The sequence below is a fragment of the Capricornis sumatraensis genome, chromosome 4 (genome assembly GCF_032405125.1).
Source record: "Capricornis sumatraensis isolate serow.1 chromosome 4, serow.2, whole genome shotgun sequence".
In the NCBI taxonomy this organism is placed as follows: Eukaryota; Metazoa; Chordata; class Mammalia; order Artiodactyla; family Bovidae; genus Capricornis; species Capricornis sumatraensis.
This window is the reverse complement of record NC_091072.1, coordinates 152,666,098-152,687,280: the sequence shown is the minus strand read 5'-3', so window position 1 is coordinate 152,687,280 and position 21,183 is coordinate 152,666,098. Positions and strand designations below refer to the sequence as shown.

The window sequence follows — 21,183 nt, the reverse complement described above, 5'->3', positions numbered from 1 at the left end:
CCTGGCCTCCAGGAGTCATCGACTCAGACCCCAGACCCACGGCCCCTCCTCGCGGGTCAGGAGGAGCTCACTGAAGACCCCCAGGTCCCACCCACACAGCAGATGGGGCATCCTGGAGGACACACCATTTGCAGCCCACCCCGCTGGTGAATTGCTGGTTCACCACAACTCCCCTGCCCCCAAGTCCATCTTCCCCATCTCTGAGACACTAAGCCAGAGGTGGCCTTCTGAGCCCAGCTCAGGGTTTGGGAACGCAAAGTTGAAAAGGGCAGAACCCTGGGCCCTAACCCAGACAGACTGGAGGAGATCTGGCTGTGGGATCTGACCTGGCCTCCTCAGCACATGGGCCACTGTTCCTCAACTTCAGGTGCCCCAGAGGCTCCTGGGAAAGGTCTCAAATGTGTGCTTCCAGGCACCAAGGCCAGGAGACCCATTCTGGACTCGAGGCGGAGCTGCTGGTGCCAGACGCACGGGAGGTGGGCTCAGAGGGGAGCTGGGCTCATGGGAGCGGCTGGACAAGTGGGCCCTGGAGAGTTAGTTGTCAGAGGAGAGCTGGGGCTGGGCTCCACATCAAGGAAACTGTCTCCAGGTAGGAGTGACGGCGTCCCGTGTACAACCATGGGGTCTGAGAGACAAAGGAACTGAGAGATGATCCGAGCTACCTCCCTGCTCGAGAGACTGGGACACTGAGAAGGTGAGGCCTGGGAGGCACACGCCTGGGACCCAGGACCCGCTGGACTTCCTGACCCAAGGCCCGAGGTCCATCCATCTCTCTGCCTCTCTGGTCCCACTTATCCCCTAAGACACAAGCAGGACAAGACCCCTCAGGTTTAAGGGTCTGAGCCAGAGCTGAAAAGGGCCCAGAAGTCAGGAAGATGGATCCAGACAAGGACCCAGGGAAGAAGCAGGTGCCAGAAGCCAAGAAGCTCAGACACAGTGATCTGTGCAGTGGGTGAGTGTGTGTGAATGTGTGTGTGTGAGTGTGTCAGTGTGCATGTGGCACTGCTTTTGTGAGCATCGCTGTGTTCCCCCGATGTTAGAGGTATGAGAGTCCTTACAGAATTCATTCCAACCCCCTCTTCAAAACCAAAAAACAAACAAGAAAGCATAAGCAAGTGAAACAGCTTGGTCATCCTTTCAAAACACCGTTATGTTGCTATAGAAACATCCGGGGGTGGAGAACGGCATGACTGAGGAAGCTGATGCCTTGGTGCCTCTGGGCCTGTGAGTTCACGACTCCTTGCGGCCTCCTCGGGCTTGAGTCCTGGGGGCCACTGTGCCCTGAGGGTATGCTGAGGTTCAGCAGGGACCCCCTGTTTCTTTGATCTTGGGAACTGGTTGAAATGTGTGCAGACCCACTAAAAATAAGCACAGAGTCCTGTGATGCTGAGAATGTGCCCCAGCCTATGCGGGGTCAGCGGGAGCTTCCTGATCTGTGCCGAGGGAGCGCAGGTACCCAGGAAAGGCTGCTGTCCCAAGTAGGGGGAGTGCGGAGGGCTTGGCCCCCTCCCACAGCTGTGGAGCCCACCAGGGCAGCAAGGCCTAAACCCAGTCCTCCTGGCACTGCTTCCTCAGCTGTGAGGGGTGAGGGTCTGGGGCTGAGGGTGGCGGAAGCCCGGGGATTATCTCCCAGCTTCTGTTCTCCCCGTCTGGACGGGGAAACAGCTCCCTAAACAGTCTTCACTGTCCCTGTATTATGCTGCTGCTCTGACTTGTGGATATAAACCCTATGGTAGATGGGACAATGAATGCTGGGGCCACAGAGACCCTGGACGCAAGCCACCTCTACCTGCTGGCCTGTCCGCCCCCCCTACTCCAGTAGACGCTGCTCAGCCATCACTGTGAACTCAGCTGCTGACCCATAGCACGACCTCAGCATCCTTCTCAACACAGTGACCATCTATCCGTTGGTGCCGACTTACAAGCTGTCCCCTCCCTGCCAGATGCACAGAGTGGCCACACAGTTTATCATCCAAACAAGGGCACCTTTGAGGGTGAAAGAGAGCCTGCGACTAATTCACGGGGACACAGTGCGTCGGGGTTATCCCAGATGAGTTAGAGGCTGTGGTCACCCCAATTCCACCTCAGTGAGGCTCGCAAAGTACCCACCCACTCCTTGTAGGTAAACCCACCTGAGGAAGCTTGAGAGCGCCTTCCTACAGGATGGCCGTGGTGGAGGATGGGGGGGACTTGGGGAAGGAGAGGGGGGTCTTGGTGAGGAAGGACAAGGCCTGCCTCAGGGTCACAGACTTGTCTGCAGAGGTGCCATCCCCACTGGGCTGTTCCCCTCCCCCGCCCGTGGTTCCTGGCACCAGCCCCCTGCCCTGGTAGCACCAGCCCATCACCTTCCCATGAAAGCCTGCGTCTGCTCCCCGCCTCTGCCTCACAGTGAATAATCGGTTCTACAGTAGCTTAATGAGCCAGTTACGAACGCATTTGGGTGTCTTACGGAGGCAGAATCACCTTGTTTACTCCTTGGTAATTAAATCAGTTACATCTGATTTCTGCTTGGGGAGATTTATGGGCATTTTCTGTTTCTAGGTGGCAAAATTGAAAAATGCGTCTAATTACTGATGGATTTCCCCCAAGAAGAGAAGCAGAGAGCAGTATTTCACTCACTGCCAAGTTCACTGCATCTTAGCACAAGGATGGAGGATGATGGGAAGGCTAGGGACCATCCAGGACAAGTGAGGAGAGAGGACGGGAGTGCAGACACGCAGGGAGGGAGGCCCTCTCTTCTAACAGCCGGGACGTGGCCACTAGCTGTTCTGCTTGGGCCGTAGAAACCTGACTGGTCCTCTCAGACAACCCCCTTTCCTAAGGGGAATCCCATTCGTCCCTCAATAAACCAGTTGCGACTATGGGGTTTTTAGAGGCTGGACGCTTCAGGTGGGAAGGTCTGACCAGGTATGGCCTCTCAGTTGCTTTGTGACTTTAGCCAAGTAAGTCTTTTATTCTTTGCCTTCACGTGTTCTCACTTATGAAGCAGAGTTTTCAAGTTACCGAATTGCTGGGTTGATTGAAAATATTAAAAATATTATCATCACAATATGTTTTATAAACACATATAAGTTCCCTGAAAAAGGTTTTGCTCAGCTTTACATTTTCCAGCCTTTGAGTTGGGAGGATGAGAAAAATAATATGAGCATTTTATTTAAAGGCAATAGGGTCTCCCTAGGAGTCCAGGGGCTGAGACTCCATGCTTCCAGTGCAGGGGGCCTTGGTTCGATCCCTGGTCAGGGAACTGGATTTCCCATGCTGCAACTAAGACCTGGTGCAGTCAAATAAAAAACCAAATGTTAATACTTGAAAAAGGCAATCAAAGTGACTTCTTGGAATTTAAACTCCGTCACCAGATACAGTTTACATTTTTGGCTATTGGGCCATTTTTACTAATTCAGGATCTGGCTGAAATGGGTGTTTCCTACACTTTGGTAGCAGATGGGACCAAGGTCTGAGGACACACGTCTTGCTCCAGAGCTGCCCAGAGTCCCCTACCCTCACATTCCATCCTCACAATGACCATCAGAAACGGTATATTTTCTGCAGGTGAGGAGTCCCTGGGGCTCAGCAGATCCAGGCCGGGGTTCTCGCTCTGAGTCCCATGGAAGGCCTGGCTCTGCTTGGCACCCCCAGCAGAGGCTTGATGGGGAGCAGGCCATGTCCACCTGCTGGACCTTGTGCGTTCTCGAGAAGCAGTCACCTTGCTCCGAGTTTATGGGTCACACCAAGGGCCTTGGCAGTCAGGCCCCGCTGATCCTCTCCTCCATGTGGCCCAGCCCACACCCACCTCAGTGCTGAGACCCCAACTAGGTTGAGAAGCCTCTGTTCGGGGCGGGGGGCAAGCTGCTTCTCTGGGCCTCAGTTTTCTAATCTGTGAAATGAACGCCGCTTCCTTCCTCTGCCCGGCCATGAGAAATCATGGAGAGCTCAGTGTCTGGTGCATACGTGTTTCCCAGGAGTCCGCAGACCACAAGGGGCTCCAGGGCGGGCTCAAGGGTAAGGTGTCCCTCAGGTTGGTGACCTCAGAGCAGTTACCTCTGTAGCTGGTGGAGCCGGATGGTCACCCCAGCTTTCTGGGGAGCCTCCGGGCCTAAATAACTCCAGAGGGTGCCTGGAGCATCCATACCCCTCAACTCACAGGGCCTTTTCAAGGAAATGAGATTTTAACTTAAGCAGGACCTTCTGCTCCATGGGAGGGGGATCCACTAGCAGGGTTCAGCATCTCTGATTAGCAGCAGTAACAGCCTGGACCCCTTGATGCCGAGTCACAGGTCACTAGAGGATGTGGGGGGGACAATCCCGGGTCCTGGCTCTGAAGGCCACCTGCGCTGACCTCTTGGGGAACCTGGGCCCCGTCCAGAGATGAGGTTAACTGGGGCTGGGACAGGCCCGGGGATGAGCACGTCAGCGTGTTGTGGAAACGACCAGACCCCAGGTTCAGGCAGGTATAGACACGCTGGTGGAGCAGGAGTTCTCACAAAGGGCGGTGCAGCCTCTATGTGGACAGGATGACTGTTCTGGAAAGTCAGGAGTGTGGAGAACCTGGGTTTGAGTCCAGCCTCTGCTCTCTTTGGCTGTGTGGGCTCTGGTCCACCCCTTAGTCTCTCTGACTCCCAGGGTCCTCAATCATAAAGCATGATGCCAGTGATGCTTTTCAGAGGGTTGTGATGAAGACGGGTGGAGTCTGGTGTGTGGCCCTGACGCTCACAGCAGGTGCCAGGTAAGCACGGCTGCCCCTCCCCTGCTCCATGGGGGTCACCGGCCAGACTCCCACCTGTCCTCCCGCCCTGTTGTGTTAGGTGAGGCTCAGGGCATGGTGTTGGGAGCCCTGTCTCTGAAGGGAGACCACCTGGCTTTATATCCAAGTACTGCCATAAAGATCAGAGCAGAAATAAATGAAACAGGCAATTAAAAAATCATAGAAAGGATTAATGAAATTAACAGCTGATTCTTTGAAGAGATAAAATTCATAAACCTTTGGCCAGACTCTTTGGGGAAAAAACAGAGAGGGCTCAAATGAGTAAAATCAGAAATGAAAGAGAAGTTACAACCCACACCACAGAAATACAAAGAATCATTAAGACGTGACTGTAACTGAGTATGCACCGATAAAATAGAAAACCTAGAAGTGGGGAAATTCCTAGAAATATATAATGTTCCAAGACTGAGTCAGGGAAAGACAGAAAATAGGAACAGACCAATTACCAGAAATGAAATTGACCAATTACCAAAATGAAAGTTCAGGACCAAATGGCTTCACAGGTGAATTCTACTAAACATTTAGAGAAGAGTTAACACCCGTCCTTCTGAAACTGTTCCAAAAAATTGCACAGAAAGGAATGCTTCCAAAATCATTCTGTGAGGCCAGCATCACCCTGATCCCAAAGCCAAACACAGCACAAAAGATAGAAATTGCAGGCTAATATCACCGATGGACATAGATCAAAAATCATTAACAAAGTATTAGCAAACTGAATCCAACAATACATTTAAAGAATCCCAAACCATTGTCAGAGCTTCCCACGTGGCACTAGAGGTAAAGAATCTGCCTGCCCATGCAGGAGACATAAGAGACACGGGTTCTATCCCTGGATTGGGAAGATCCCCTGGAGGAGGGCATGCATTCTTGCCTCTGCCAATACTGGAATACTGCCATTCCAGTATTCTTGCCTGGAGAATCCAATGGATGGAGGAGCCTACTGGGCTACCGTCCATGGGGTCGCAGAGAGTCGGATATGACAGAGCGACTAAACCACAACACAAACAATATCCTACTGAACAGTGGAGAGCCAAAGGCATTTCCTTAAGACGAGGAAGCCCACTTGCCACATTTACTCAGCATAGTATTGGCAGTCCTGGCTACGGCGATCAGAGAAGATAAAGTAGGAAAAGCAATCCAAATTGGAAAAGGGAGAATTAAAACTGTCCCTGTTTGCAGACGACATGATACTATACATAGAAAATCGTAAAGCCACCGCCAAAAATCGACTAGAGCTCATCAATGAATTCAGCAAAGCTGGAGGATACAAAATTAATATACAGAAATATATTTGTAACTTGGAATATAACCTTCAAAAATTATGAATCACTACGTTGTACTCCTGAAACTAACATAATATTGTATATAAGCCATGTGCTGTGCTGTGCTAAGTTGCTCAGTCATGTCCAACTCTTTGCCACCCCATGGACTGCAACCTGTCAGGCTTCCTCTGTCCATGGGATTCTCCAGGCAAGAATACTGGAGTGGGTTGCCATGCCTTCCTCCAGGGGATCTTCCCGACCCAGGGATCAAACCCCGGTCTCTCGCATTGCAGGCAGATTCTTTACTGTCTGAGCCACCAGGGAAGCCCAGACCTCAATTTAAAAAGTAAAATAAAAGTTGTCAACAGTGCTAGAGAGGAAAACTGGAAGATGAAAAGGAGGAAAAAGGCAGAATAGCCAGGAAGAGAAGATGCTCAAGAGCAGGAAAGAAGTGTGATATCACTGGAGTCTACACCCAGAACGAAGTCCTTGGGTAAGTCTCCTGAAGTTACGCCCATGAAGCCCGGGGTCTGCCCTCAGAGACCCCGTGTGTAGTGGGAGCCCCCCATGGTGCACAAAGGGGGACGTGTCCAATAGGCCTTGGAGAAAGGGCCTGCAGGGCGTGAGGCTTGGATCCTCTGGGGAGAGCTGACCATTTCTCTACCTCCTGTGCAGAAAGCAAGCCAGTGACCTGGACCCTCTGTCTGACCACAGCCAGGTTCCCACTGACCTCTGGCTCCTGTGGCTGGAAGTCCCCGTGTGACTCCAGGGTGGCTGCACCCAGCCAGAGTTCAGAGCACCAGCAGCCTCTGGCCTGATGCCCTCCCCTGAGTCACTGCTCTCGGCTGCCACCCTCTCCCACCCTTACCCCACAGCCCAGGGTCTGGGGAGACAGGATCTCTGGGCTGGGCCAGAATCAAACAGCCCGTGGACAGGTCAGATGTCTGGCCTCAGGGACCCAAGTTCTAATGCAGTCCACGGACAGTCAGCACTCTGGGGCCTGCAGCTGAAGAAGTAGTGCCCTGGTCAGAGCAGCCAAGTGGGGGGTAGGGTCAGAAGGGACAGAGGCCATCACAACACGGCGAGGCCTGCATGAAGCTGTCATACCAGTGAGCTTGGGCGCCCCTTTCCAACACCAGCCAGAGGCAAAGGGCACCTCGGGCTCTCCCAGGATCCAGGCCAGACACTGGGCCCCCAGACCGGGTGGTGTCTGTGATCTGGGAAAAGTGATGAGCGTCCAGAGGACCGGCCTTTCCTCTGAGACGGCGGGTCCAGGTGGAGCTCCCACTCGACACCCGTGCATCCCAGGTGGCATCTACACCCCGGGGACTCACCCGGCACAGGGGAGCAGGGTCGTCATCGGCACAGAGGGCTGGCGTCCTCCCCAGAGTTCACATCTCAGGAAGTACCCGCTCCCAGGTGCTGGCTCACCAGGGGCCTGGACGGTGGGTCAGTCCTCTTATAGGAGACACTGAGGGGTAAGGACAGTAGAGGTGGCTGGAGCAGCCACCACTGTGGACGCTTGCAGTTAACACGCTCCCGTCCCCGGGGGCTGGTCTCAGGTACCATCGCCACCACAGGCGAGGAGCCCGAGGCTCCGCGAGGTCAAGCAGCCTGTCCAGGGCCCACAGGCGGCCGATGCCCGGCCCAAGGCTTGAGCTCCAACCATCCAGTTTGCCTGTGTGGCCTCAGGCAGGGTGGGCCCCAGGAGCTTGGTCTCCTATCCCTCACAGTCTCCACTGGAAATCCTATATTCAAATAATGGCCAAACCAGCAGGATGCGGGAGCATTACAGATGGAAGGAGGGAGCCCTTCTCCAGCCCGGGGCAGGTGTGGCAGGCTGGGACCACGTGGCATGGGACCTGGGAGAGATGACGGCACTGCCATCTCCAGCCCGAAGCAGTGGTCAAGGCGCAGACCCAGCAGTTGCGGTCCCGCCGTGCGTGGTTCCAGGACTGCAGGCTTTGGAGCAGCGGCAGAGCATCCATCAGAGCTGAGCCGACACACGTCTGTGCCAATAAATGAACATTTCCATCTCAGGTGGCTTTATCTGACAGGCACCATCAATTCACACAGCAATTTATGCAGCCAAGGGGAAAGGTGTGGGGGGCATGGGCAGGGTTGGGGGAGGATGGGGGGCCAGCCTCAGCCTGTCAGGTTGTATTCACTCATTTTGCAATCACTCACTCGTTCACTCAGTCATTTATACACTCAGTCACTCATTCCCTCACTCATTCATTCATGCAGTCACTCTTTCCCTCACTCACTCATTCACTCATTCATTCAGTCATTTATTCACTCACTCATTCTCCAGAAGAGCCTAGGTGGGTGCAGGCCTAGGCTGGCCAGCCTAGGCTAGCCTAGCTGGCCTGTGTTACAGAATGTCTTTCCCCCAGCCTCTTAGCTTATATTATAAAGATCACCTATATTTTGAGTTGTTAGATTTGGGCAAAACTGCACGTTCCTCAGTCTTTCCTTGGTGCTGTCCCATCTTACCCACCTCGTGACACCGCTGTGTAGAAGTGCGTGGTGGGTCTTACCCACCCTGTGATACTGTTGTGTAGAAGTGTGTGTTGGGTCACAGTTGGCAGATTAGAGACCCCCCTGGATCAAACACTCTCTTTTCCTTCAAAATAGTCCCTCCATCTGGCTTCAGCAGTTTGAAAATGCAGGAAATCCGTTTGCTAGGCATCTGTTATATCTACTTGTTTACACATTGATCAAGGTACTTATCCCCCGGTTCAAAGAGATGAGATGGTTTACCGAGTGCTCGCTGAGGGCTGGAGGTGACTGAACTGAGAGGACCTGATCAGTAGGAGAGCTGGGGCCTGGAGCCCACAGCAGAGCATACTCAGCGCCCCGCCCGGGGTTCCAGTCACTGCCCGTCTCCTCGATGCGCCCTCGCCTTCCTCTGTCTCCCACCTGCTAGGCGTCCGCCCTCATTCCCCACCCCTCAGAAAACACAGGGAGACCCGAGAGGCACTGACGCGGGGGCAGCAAAGGACAGGGCATCCTCACAGAGTCATCCCTTGGGAGACACACCTGTGCTGAGTGTGCACACGCACGCACACACACACATGCATGCACGCATGTATGCACATAGGCAGGGTCAAGGTGCTTTGTACTCCAGGCTGGCCTATTCCCTTTCCCTTTGTTTGGTTTTGGCTTCTTCTGCACAAAGTGCTCCATGGAAATCAGGGTCCTTGGAAGTGAAACATCAACACGAACCTCCCAGATCCATTGCCTTGAACCTCCTGGATCTCTTTCTTGAAAACCTCCTAAAGCCAGACGCTTGGGTGGTATGGGGTGGGGGCTACTTCTCCACCCTTTCCTGCAGGGGATGATGGGAAGCTGGGGTCTTGTTCCCAGAGCTGGGGCGGGGGGCAGGGGACGGCCGACACGATGCCCTGTAGGGGCTGAGGTGATGCAGATCCTGCAAGACCACGGGCCCCATGACCAGCCAGGCTACCTGCTCCGTGGAGGGACCGGTCCCTCTGGCCGACTCTAATAGGAGCCAGGACACCCAGTCCTGCCATCCCAGACTGGAAGCTACAAATGACCAGAGCCTGAGAGAGGCCAGCACTGCCAGCCTGCTGGGCCCTGGCAGCCAGCAGGTGACCATGATTCATCCCTGCCCGACAGACGTTGCTCCTGGGTTTGCCTTTCCGTCTCCCTGGGCCGCCCGGCTCATCCATCTCTGCCCTGTGGCCCTACTTCTGCCCCGTTTCTGCTCCCGCCTTATTTCATCCCTCACCCTGATGGGGATTTGGGGACAGCCATGGTTGGCTCTTTCTGCCCCGGCAATGCCTTAGCTCTTTTCTCCATGTCAGGGGAGCACAGGTGACATGCTTTGCCCAGGTGAGCACTCAGGAAGGAAGGAAGGAGTAGAGGGGGTCGTGGGAGAAGGAAACGAAGAGGCCAAAGAGGACGCGTGATGAAGGCACCTGGCTTCAAGGGAGAACAAAAGTCACTTAGAACTTGTGTATTGCTCCAAGCACAGTTGTCAACAGAGATAAAAAACTATAGGGACAGATCCCACATAGGTGTCTCGATTGAAATTCTGCACCTACTGTCCACCTGCCAGCAGATAATTGTCAGGGACACGTTTGCCTCACCCCTACCCCAGTCGGATAATGACTTTAATTCAACAACAGGGAGTGGACTGAACGTGGAGTTGGTCCCACAGGAACGGCCTTAGGGACAGACAGCCCAATTTGTCTTCCCTCATTTTAACAATGAGGAATCTGAGGCTCCGGGGAATCGAATGATTAGCCGGTGAGTAGTGAAACCAGGACTAAACCCAGATACCCCAACTCAAAGCCCAGTGCCTCGGGTGCCACGCCAGGGCATTTGCTCCCAGCAGTGTTTTAAAAGCCAGCCGTCATAATGAAGAAGAAAGGGCAAATCCAGCCCAAGCATATTTAATCATACATGCTGATAAAGTGTGGACGGGAAAGAAGGCGTGAGCTGAGGAAAGCCGTGATTAAGACGATATGAGAAGTGTCTGCACACAAAGAATAAACTAACTTTATGATTGTGAATGGGCACTCATTAAATGCACCGGGGATTAGCGTTACTGAGCCTGGGGCAACGGAGACGATGGGCAGTGAAATGCTATGATGAATGACACTGGGCCACTTCTCTGCTGCTCTGGAAATGTTTAGAAATGTTAACAGGCGATTGCAGAAGTATGAACCCTTGAACAGAAGACGCTGTCAGTCCTAGTTTTATACACTGTGTGGAAATGAAGGAGACTCACTGGCCGGCAGCAGAAATGAAACATGGGCAGAACTTGCTCCATAAAATAAAGTGACCTGGAGACTTCTCCTTCTGGAAAGATGGAGCAGACATAGTTTCCCCATTCATCCTACAAAGTGCAAATAAAATCCACAGACACTACAAACGAAGCAAACGTAAGATGACTGTACGAGGAAGACCAGGAGGTGCGGTGACGAGGGGTCTCAGCTCTCAGGGAAAGGCACGTGGGTGAGCTCCCCAGGTTTCCGGGGAACAGAGAAATGCCAACAGGTGCAGACAAACGGACGCGTACATGACTGAGGTCAGCTCTTTTAGCCAAGGGCCCAGGAAAGGGGCAGCCTAGCAAGACACACGTCACTCCACATTGCAATAAAACACGCATAGCATAAAATTTACCATTTCAGCCATCTTAAAGGGCACAGTTACGTGGCAAGCCGGCAAGAACACAAGATTCTAAATAACAAGCAGAATGTCCAGTTTGCTCTCAAAATCACTCACCACACCAAGAGCCAGGAAAATGTCAACTTGAATGAGAAAAAAAACAATCAACATATACCACCACTGAGATGACCCGGATGTTAGAATCCTGTTAAAATCCTGGCAAGGTAGCCATCATAAAACTGCTTCAACAAGCAATTTACAAACATGCTTGAAGCAATGAAAAAATGGAAAGTCTCAGAAAAGAAACAGAACACCTCAGCCAAAAAAACAGGAAATTTTAGACTTGAAAACAGTAATGAAGGAAATTTAAAAACTCAATGAATGGGCTCAATAGCAGAATGGAAACAACAGAGAAAAGACTCAGTGAGTTTGAAGATAGAACAGAAATGACCCAACGTGAACAACAGACAGACAATAGTCTTTAAAAGTGCAGAGTCTCAGAGTCCTGTTGGACCATAACAAGAGATCAAACATCCATGTCATAGCAGACCTCTCTGTCCTGCCACTGAAAGCTCCTGTGAATCTATGGATATTTAAAATAAAAAAATCTTAAAAGCATAAAGTGACTTGGCTCAGTAGAATCATGTCCTGTCCCCAGTTTTCCCAATATCTCTCAGGGAGCAGAAGTCCTCCGAGGAACCCGGACCAGGCGGTCTGGCTGTCAGGTGGGCACAGGGAGGCAGGGGTGCCCCAACAAGGCAGGTCCCCTGGGCAGTTGACCGTGTGATGCTGGATGCCTGTGGTCAGCTTAGCCCTGCACCAGCTACAGGAGGCGCTAGGAACGCGGATGGGATGATGGATCCTTCCCCCCTAGTCCTGTAGCTTGATTCCTCCCAGGCTATCCTCAATCTTTCACACTCAGCTCTTTGCCAAGAACAGCTACCAAAGAACCAGCTGCAAACATGCGTTCTTTCACAGGAACCCCCATGGCTTTGCTTCTCCCCGCTACACAAGCAGCCAGCCCCCAGAAGCTGACAAGGTGCCCGTTTATCTCAGTGTGGTTTGTCCACTTAACCTTCTGGAACCCAGGTCTCCTCCTCCTTCCCTCCAGCCACGTGGGCAGAGGCCACGCACGGCAGGCCAGACCCCCAGGTGAAGGTCTTGGCTTCCGATTGAGCTGCTAATCCTCAGGGCTGCACAGGGCTGACTGTCTCCCGTTTAATCCTGCCTAGAAAATACTGGGCTTCCCAGGTAGCTCAGTGGTAAAGAACCGCCTGCCAGTGCAGGAGGTGAGGGTTCGATCCCTGGGTCAGGAAGATCCCCTGGAGTAGGAAATAGCAACCTGCTCCAGTATTCTTGCCTGGAGAATTCCACGGACAGAGGAGCCTGGTGGGGCTACGGTCCATGCAGTTGCAGAGTCGGATGCTCCTAAGCCTGGCACAGCACAGCACAGAAAATACTAGGTGTAAATACACAGCATCCCTTGCACGAGAAACACCTGGACTCTTTCTGACCCAGGGAGGGTGCCCTTCACCCTGAGACAAGGAACACTTAGAAGGCCGGACTGAGGGCGTGGAAAAGGACACACGCTCCACCCAGGAGGAGGGGGAGGCTCATCCAGGAGCACCTCCGCTTGACACGAGGAAGGGGTAACACGGTGTGTTCTTGAGGGTTTAAGACAGGGGGTGCTGTGTATCTACAATTAGGGTTTTCTGTGCTGTGAGTGCTCAGCTGCTAACTTGTGTCCGACTCTTTGTGACCCCATGGACTGTGGCCACCCAAGACAGTTATGAAGGGCCATGGATGGAGGACAGAGCCTGTATTTCCTGGGTGATTTAATTACTGTCTTTGCTGGGGGACTAGGAGTGACTCTCAGCTTTTCCATCGTGAGCCCCAGAGACAATGGTGGCATTTCCATGGCGTCCAGTGGGGGGAGGAGGAGGGCATGCTCAAGGTCAACCAGAAGTGACCGGCCCAGGACCCCCTGTGTCCTGGGTCCTGCCTGGACCAAGACCCCAGGGATGCCCTGGTAACTGGCCAGGAAGTTCTCACCAGAGGACTTAAGGAGTTAAGTGCTTCCCCAGCAGAACCAGGCAGCTCTGAGAAAGCCCTGGGGCACCGGGGTGAAGCCGTGTTTACCTGCAGCCTTCGGGGGGGTACCCCAGGCTGACGCAGGACGTCTACCTGGGACTCGCCAGGCAGGTTGGGGAGGCACCGCTGAGCTAAGGCCATCAGCTTGCTCAGCGTGTCTCTCGTCTGTTATTTGTGGTACTTGTCCTAATCACATAGTGTCAGTGCATCTATAAATTATCTTGTCTCTCAGCAGCTGCCAGGAGTGATGAAAGCTGTCACTTAATCAAAAAAGCTTAAATTAATTAAAGGGGGAAAAAAAAGGGAAGGGAAAGGAGAGCAGCCTTGGAGCGGCTATTCTGGGCCCTGCGGAGCTTTGAGGCGATGCCAGCTGAGGAGCTGCTGTTCCGTCACCAAGGTTTCCATCCCTGCCTGCTGAGGCTTAGGGACCCCTCTGTCTGCAGCCCATCCCCGCTCCCGACAGAGCAATAAACAAAACCCACCCAGCTGGGTAGCTGTGGGGCAGGACCGGAGGTTCATAGCACCAGATGTCTGTTTGGCCTGGATTTGTGTCTGCTTCACCTTGATTTTTTGGGGTGAAATGCTGATCAGAAAGGAGTCAAGGGTGTGGAAACCAGGCTGACCTCCAGAGAACTGGGGAAGACTGGCGTGTGCCCCGTCACTACATCCTGAGCCTGTGTGTCTGTGCTGTCGCCTGGGTACCCAAGTTCCCCTCCCCCCTCCCCACAAGGCCATTCTAATCCCCCCAGATATGAGGCCCTCAGGATTCGCCTGTCCCTTTCAACTCTCATCCATTTTAGAAAACTAAGCAAAAGACAACCAAACGACCTTGCTCCTAGCTGGGGATCAAATGGGAAGGGAAAATATCTAATGAACTTATTATTCATTGGTATCATGATTGATATGACTTAACTCATGACTCAAAGGATAAGTTGTTGAAGGGAGCAAAGTCCTGGTGATGCAGGAGGTGCTGCAGAGCCTGGCTGCTGGCCCCGACACCAGGACTCCTAGAGTTCCAGCGACCCTGGAACCCTCGAGGCTGAGCATCTGCAGTTCACAACAGCAGGGTGACATTTTCAGATTTACAAAATGACTTCACGTGTGAAGCAGTCAGAGCCAACATTAACATCCCTGTTTTCTAGATGGGACCCTGAGGCTCAGAGAGGTTAGGCGCCTTGCTAAAGGTCACACAGCAGTGTATGGCAGAGTGAGGCCTGGAGAGCCAAGGCCTTTGTTTTCTGTCTCCACACAGCCTGCCAGGCTACCTGCTACCTTCTCCTCCAGTGGGTTGGTTCCTGCTCCCTGAGCTCCATGTGCACCTGACTCTGGTCCGACAGGCACATGGTGGAGTCCCTTCAACCTGGCTCTGGGACCTGGCTTCCCACCCAGCTGGCTGCGCTTGGTACTCTCTCCTCCCCCATCCTCATCCTTAAAGGGCTTGGAGCCCTGCCAGCCGATAAGATGTGTGTGTGTGTGTGTGTGTGTGTGTGTGAGTTGCTCAGTCGTGTCTGACTCTTTGCAGCCTCATAGACCATAACCCGCCAGGCTCCTCTCTCCATGGAATTTTCCAGGCAAGAATACTGGAGTGTGTAGCCTTTCGCTTCTCCAGGGGATCTTCCCAACCCAGGGATTGAACCCAGGTCTCCCGCACTGCAGGCGGATTCTTTACTATCTGAGCCACAGGGAAGCCCAAGCCGACAAGACAAATAGCCAGAAAGGTTGGGTGCTGTCGGGGTTATCATCCAGCTTTGGTGAAATCACAGGCCCAGGCGGGAAATGCAGCAGGAGGTGCTCGCACTTGGGGTTAACGCAGCCCTCCTGTCATCCTGGTGCAGTGACAGCTCGAGCTCCTGCCCTGCCATCGCCGTGGACGGCAGGCTTGTGCTCAGCTCGGCCATGACGCTCTGGGTGGGGGCCTCCAGCCACCCCCAGCCGGCTCACACCAAGTCTGGAGCCCGCTCTAATTAACGGAAAGCCAGGTGACACTCCGTTCCCTTCCTCGGCTTTACGGGGACGCTTGGAATTTCCAGAAGGCGAGGACTTGGTGTAAGGGCCCATCTGTGCTGCCAGGCTTGCAGCTTCATTAACAAACACTCAGTGCTCCCCATGTGCCAGGCACACACTCAGTTAATACCTGCTCTCTGTGCGCCATCTACGGAATCCTCATACCAGCCTGCAAGTGCTCCTGTGCCCTTTCTAAAGACGGGAAAACAGAGGCATGGGGAGGGTACCTAAGTTACCATGGAAACCAGGCTGGAGGCTCCGCAGTCTTTCCTGCCCTTCCTTCAGATGCTCCGCTCAGGCAGTGATCAGAGCAGAGAGCCTGCTCACTCCCTGTCTGCTGGCCCCAGAACCTTCTTCTCCTGCCTCATTCTCCCCAAGGGTCCAAGGGGGACACCCGTCCAGAGGCTGATCTGATGAGGCCACAGATGAAAACGTGTCTGTTACCACGAGTGTGTCAGGAACACAAGCACATTTTGTGTCTGTTGCCTTCGAAGATGTGGCTTTGGGCGCTTGGCAGGGTGCGGGCAGCTGGGGCTTGGTCTCGGGCGACCAGGGACGGGGAGGCAGGTTGGCTTCAGGTGAGGGCACTGGGGCCCTGAACCGATCTGGGGGCAGAGGAGGCGCCGTGGAAGCGCTCCGTTTGCGTCCCTCTGCCCAGTATCCAGAGCAGCCATCACAGGCCACGGCCATCAGGCTCGCTGCACTTCCCCACCTGCCAGAGACCACTTCTTGCCCCCTGCTGCCGTTCTTGACTTGTCCCCAGACCCCCAAGACTCCTGGGGCTCTGAACAGCTGCCCCCAGTGACGCTGCGCCCTGGGGCCCATCACCCCCAGCCCCCAAGCTCCCACTCTGGCTTCTGAGTTTGTCTGTTAACTGGTCATTCAGGCCATGTTCTGGGGTGCCCAGGCTCCTGGTATTTCAAAAACAAAGACCTGACGAGCCTGTTTACCCTTTTTCTTGGTAGGAAAACTCCACCAAGACATCCAAATATGGAAGCAACTGCTATTTAGCCCTGGGGGTTTCTCAGTTGGGTCCCTCCTTAGCGGGTGGCTGTGAACATCTTGTGATTCTAAGTAAAACGCTGTGTGCGTGTGCATGGGTACGCCTTTCTGAAAGAAAGTATTTGTTAGTCATGTCCAACTCTTTGGGACCCCATGGACTGTAGCCCACCAGGCTCCTCTGTCCATGGAATTTCCCAGGCAAGAATACTGGAGTCGGTTGCCATGCCCTCCTCCAGGGGATTGAACCCAGATCTCACGCATTGCAGGCAGAGCCTCTTTATCATCTGAGCCACCAGGGAAACACTTTTCTGGGGAGAGTTCAAAGCTTTCACCAGATACGAAAAGAGGTTTGTGAACCCCAAAGAGCTAAGAACTGCTAACAGGCTGGATGACTGGAGAGGGAGACACACACAGGCATGGAAGTTTCCAGAAACACTGCAGCAGACTCCCCAGGCCACCAGCCTGGACCTCTAAGGGACTGGATTCCTGGGTTTGGGAATCCTTCAACAGCCTGGTTTTATGAAGTGTTTGCGTACTTCCGAATGGCATGGCCCCGCCAAGGCTGGACCCGCGCCTTCGGAAAACCACTAATGAAACAGTGAAGAGAGGGAGAGGCCCAGCTTCCTGCCAGAGCTCTCGGCCAGGAGGAGGCTGCTGTGCAGCTGCAGGCGGGGGGCAGCTGGGTCCCCAGGAAATTTAATAGGTGGTGACAGGGGAAGGCCTGGTGACAACAACTCCGCCCCTTCGCAGGGGCCCGAGGTCTCCGGAGCCTCGGCTGGGCCGTGGAGGACCGCAGGCTGGGCAGCCAGCCACCGCTTCACAGATCAAAGCTCGGCACAGTCCGGGCCACAGACCCCGAAGGGCCGGCCTCACCCCACGGTCCTGCGGGGCTGCCTCTTGGCCCTCCAACTGCAGACAGAAAACAGCCGATCCTGGACAGATTGTGTCCTCTGGCCTGGAGCAGCATGAGCTTTGTTGACGAGACGCTCAGGAGGGCTACGCGGCCCTGTTTCCACACTCCATCTCTTCTGGGTGTTTCTCTGTCAGAGGCTCAGAGTGCACACATGTGTCACTGAAAAGTGCATGACGGCACAGGCATAGCCAGCACCTTAGACTCAATGCACCCGCTTCCTAGAAGCTCCATGCGCTCAACGCAATGGCCAGAACGAGCCACTCATGCCCTTCCTGTCCCATGCCAGCCGCACCCTCAACTGGCCCCAGCCATCACGCTCAGGCTTCCCTGGTGGCTCAGATGGTAAAGAATCTGCCTACAATGCGGGAGACCCTGGTCCGATCCCTGAGTCTGGAAGATCCCCTGGAGAAGGGAAAGGCAACCCGCCCCAGTATTCTTGTCTGGAGAATCCCATGGAGGATTCTGGGGGAGCTACAGGGGGAAGGAGCTGGGGGTCTACAGTTCATGGGGTCGCATAGAGGCAGACAGGACTAAGTGGTTAACACGATTATCATGCTCAAGTCCAGAGTCAGGGAGCCAACCTTGGCTGGGCAGCCAGGGAGTTAGAACAGAATCCACAGACCAGGTGATCTTGACAGATTGCTCTTGAGCATCTGTCTGTTCATTTAAAAACTCAGGACACTAAAACCTGATCCTGGCTCCTAAGGATTAAATAAGACAAGGCAGGTCAGAGCCCAGCATACTCTAAACACTCAGGTAAAAGGCATATCTGAATATAAATAGGGGCTCCTGCAGCTCAGGTCTGGGGTCAGAGGTCAGAAGCTCAGGGATGCAGACAGGTGTCCTGCCCTGTAGGGTGCACAGGAAACCTCAGGGAGGAAGGGAGGAACCAGGTCAGCCCTGAAACTCTGAAGAACCTGCTCCCTAGGGGCTGGGGACCCGGTCACTCTCCCTGTAACTACCACGTGCGGCCACCAGGGGCGCCCGGATTCCCTCCATCTTTCTTAGGAGTCCTGGAAAAAAATGTTTCTCTGTTTTTTTAATGCTAAAATAAGGCTGGAGATTTTCATATGAAAATTTCCCTAGGAATCTAAGAAGAAAAGAAAACAAATACAGAATGCAAACATACAGAATTAGATGAGTTGACAGTGCAGAACTTGGATCCTGATTGAAGTAACGTCTGACTCACACCACTGTGTAGGTGTAGCCTGTGACCAAGGACCCAGTTGCAGACAAGACCAACCGTGCAGGCTCCTGCTACATTCCTCTGGGGGGTGCCCTTCCCCTGCCCCAACGCTCTACTCTTAGAGCCCTTCCTGCCCACTCCTCCCATTTGCATTGCAGCTCTCAACCCCAGGGGGCACCAGCCTGGTTTTACAGCATTGGAAATACTTCATATTCACAGGTTGAGAGGTAAAGAATCCACCTGCCAGTGCAGGAGACTTGAGTTTAATCCCTGGGTCAGGAAGATCTCCTGGAGAAAGAAATAGCAACCCATTCCAGTATTCTTGCCTGGGAAATCTCATGGACAGAGGAGTCTGGTGGGCTACAATCCATGGGGTCACAAAGAGTTGGAACCAACTGAGCATGCACTCACAGGGAGATAATATCATTCCCATCAAGGAGGGAAGATGGCTGTTTTCTCCAAGCAAAATAAAATCTACTGACTATATGGTTCAGTGAAAGGTCCAATGGCTAAAGCTGTCCTGCACAGTGGTGTTCAGCTTATCCCACCTCTGCCCTTGAAAATCAGGCACAAGGAATGAAGCAACGCTTTATTTTATCAATCCCACTTATTTTTCCCAAGCCTGAGATTCTTTTTTTAAAATAATACTTTTCTTTCTTTCTCTGTATATTTTTGGTCGTGCTGGGTCTTCACTGCCGCGAGGGCTTCTCTCTAGGCGCGGTCCGTGGGCGTCTCATCTTGGTGGCTTCTCTTGTTGCTGAGCACGAAGCCCAGAGACTCTGAGGCCTGTGTTTCAAGGGCCGAGCTCAGCCAGGCTCACCCTGCGGGTCAGGCAACAGCTCCTGGGCTCTCACCAGAGGAGCCCCGCAGAGTAGGAGGACGGCCTGGATCCCATAGGACCTGCCACGCTCGGCTTCCTGAGCAGACCTGGGTGGGGGGCCTCTTTCCCAGGGGAATTCAGAGAGGTAGCCCCTGCCCCGAAGGGCTGTTGGGATGACAGAGAGCCAGGACCCACCGAGGATTTAACCCTGAGGAATTAGGGAAGCTGGCATCTCCTGCGCTGATGTTGGGCACTTGAGACACATCACCTCCCTGCACCCCAGCCCTGCAGAGTGAGTGCTCCCACCAGCCTCTAGACTGGACATGGCAGGTGGCCCCAACTGCACCTGGCAAGGCCCTAGGTGAGGCCCCATAGCTCCTTCCACTTATGCCCATCCAGGGTCACAGGCGGGTTGATGCAGAGCCGGGAGACGAGGGTTCCAGCAGCTGGAAGCCCTACGCCTCGATGCCAGGACCTCCCTGGAGGCACAGGCACTGGGGCCCAGACCAGCTGGGGAGGTGCCTGCCATCCAAGGTAAGAGCTGGGAGCCAGGGGCCCCTTACCTCCTGCTTGGCTGGCCCCCTGCCCAGGCTGCTGTGGGCCCAGTGGCCCCCACTGAGGGGCCCTGGTCTGGGGGCCCTGCTTTTCCAGGGAGCTCGAGTTTCTGCAGAAGACGAAGCTGCAGCCTCTGCTTTCAGGCTGTGAGGATGGCGGCACCTGCATGGCTGCTAACTCTGAAGTGAGGCGAGGCTGAGGCCCTGCGTCGTTGGGGGGTGGGGGCGGTGATTAGCTCAAGTCAGGGGTCACCGAGTACCTCTTACTAGTGTGAGGGCTGCCCAGGAGTGAAATCAGACGAGTGGAGGCCAGGTGGACACAAAGGAAAGCTCCCCATGAGCGCAAGCAGGTGGGGTGGGGGACCCCCCCCACCCTTGAGAACAGTGCACAGTGGTTCTCCTCTCCTGGTAAAGGGGGCACATCAGGCACAGCCTGGAGCCACCTCCTACCTGGGCACCCCCCACGGGCACCCCCAGCTCTCCTGCAGCCTCAGCACAGCCAACAGCAGAAAGGATCTTTTAAAACACAAGCGTCTTGCAGACAAAATCACCCACAGGTGGGCTCCCGCAGCAGGACAGCGGAGAAAGGCTTAGGGAGAAACAGGCTGTGTGCTCTGCACCCAGACAACGGCAGTCTCTCGACAGAAACACCCAAGAAGCCTGCAGGTCAGCTGCTTTCTTGTCCCTGCAGCAAACGAGGTCCGCTCGGAGGTGCCCAGACAGGTGGGCAGCCAGCAGGGCTCTGGTGCTTCCTGAATAGAACGGAAGCGGCTACGTTGCCCAATTTTTCTAATGAGCACATAACCAGAAAAGAATTAGAAGAATTAAGTTCCTGTGCATGAACAAAGGCTAATTATCAGATGAAAATAGCTTGACGGTAACCATCATCCACATATTTACATATTTTCTCTCTTTCTCATTTAACATCACGGAACAATTTATTTTAGGTCTATGTTTGGGGATAATGTCGGCTTTAAAATGAAAAGAATTTCTCAGCATTTGTGAGAAGACCATCCTCTGGTTTTCTTCACTTTTTAGAGTTGGCTTTTGGGAAACAGATAACACTGAAGCCACGTGAAATTCTAAATGCAAGACTGGGGAGGTGACTGGACAGGGGAGGCCCAGAGCCGCTGCTGCGCTGGAGACTCGCTTTGTCTGTGTTGTCCGACATGGAGGCCACGAGCCACATGGCTGCTCAGCACTTGATACATGCCTACTGAGACTGAAGAACTTGAGTTTTAATTTTATTTAATTTCAGTCAATTTTAATGCAAGTGGCCACTTCAGGCTAGTGAGTAAGGCCCTGGCCAGCACAGGTCTGCAGGCAGAAGTCTGTGTGACACTGAAGAGTCCAGAAGGGGTATTCTTTGAGAATGTACTGTGATACACAGGCTCTTTGGAAGACAGTATGGAGATTCCTTAAAAAACTAGGAATAAAACCACCATATGAC

General features: G+C 53.7%; 1 protein-coding gene across 1 annotated transcript in view; it reads right to left on the bottom strand.

The window, feature by feature from the left end:
- CACNA1C (calcium voltage-gated channel subunit alpha1 C) overlaps positions 1–21,183 on the bottom strand; it is a 343,814-nt gene that overhangs the window by 146,521 nt on the left and 176,110 nt on the right. The gene's annotated exons all lie outside the window — the stretch shown is intronic.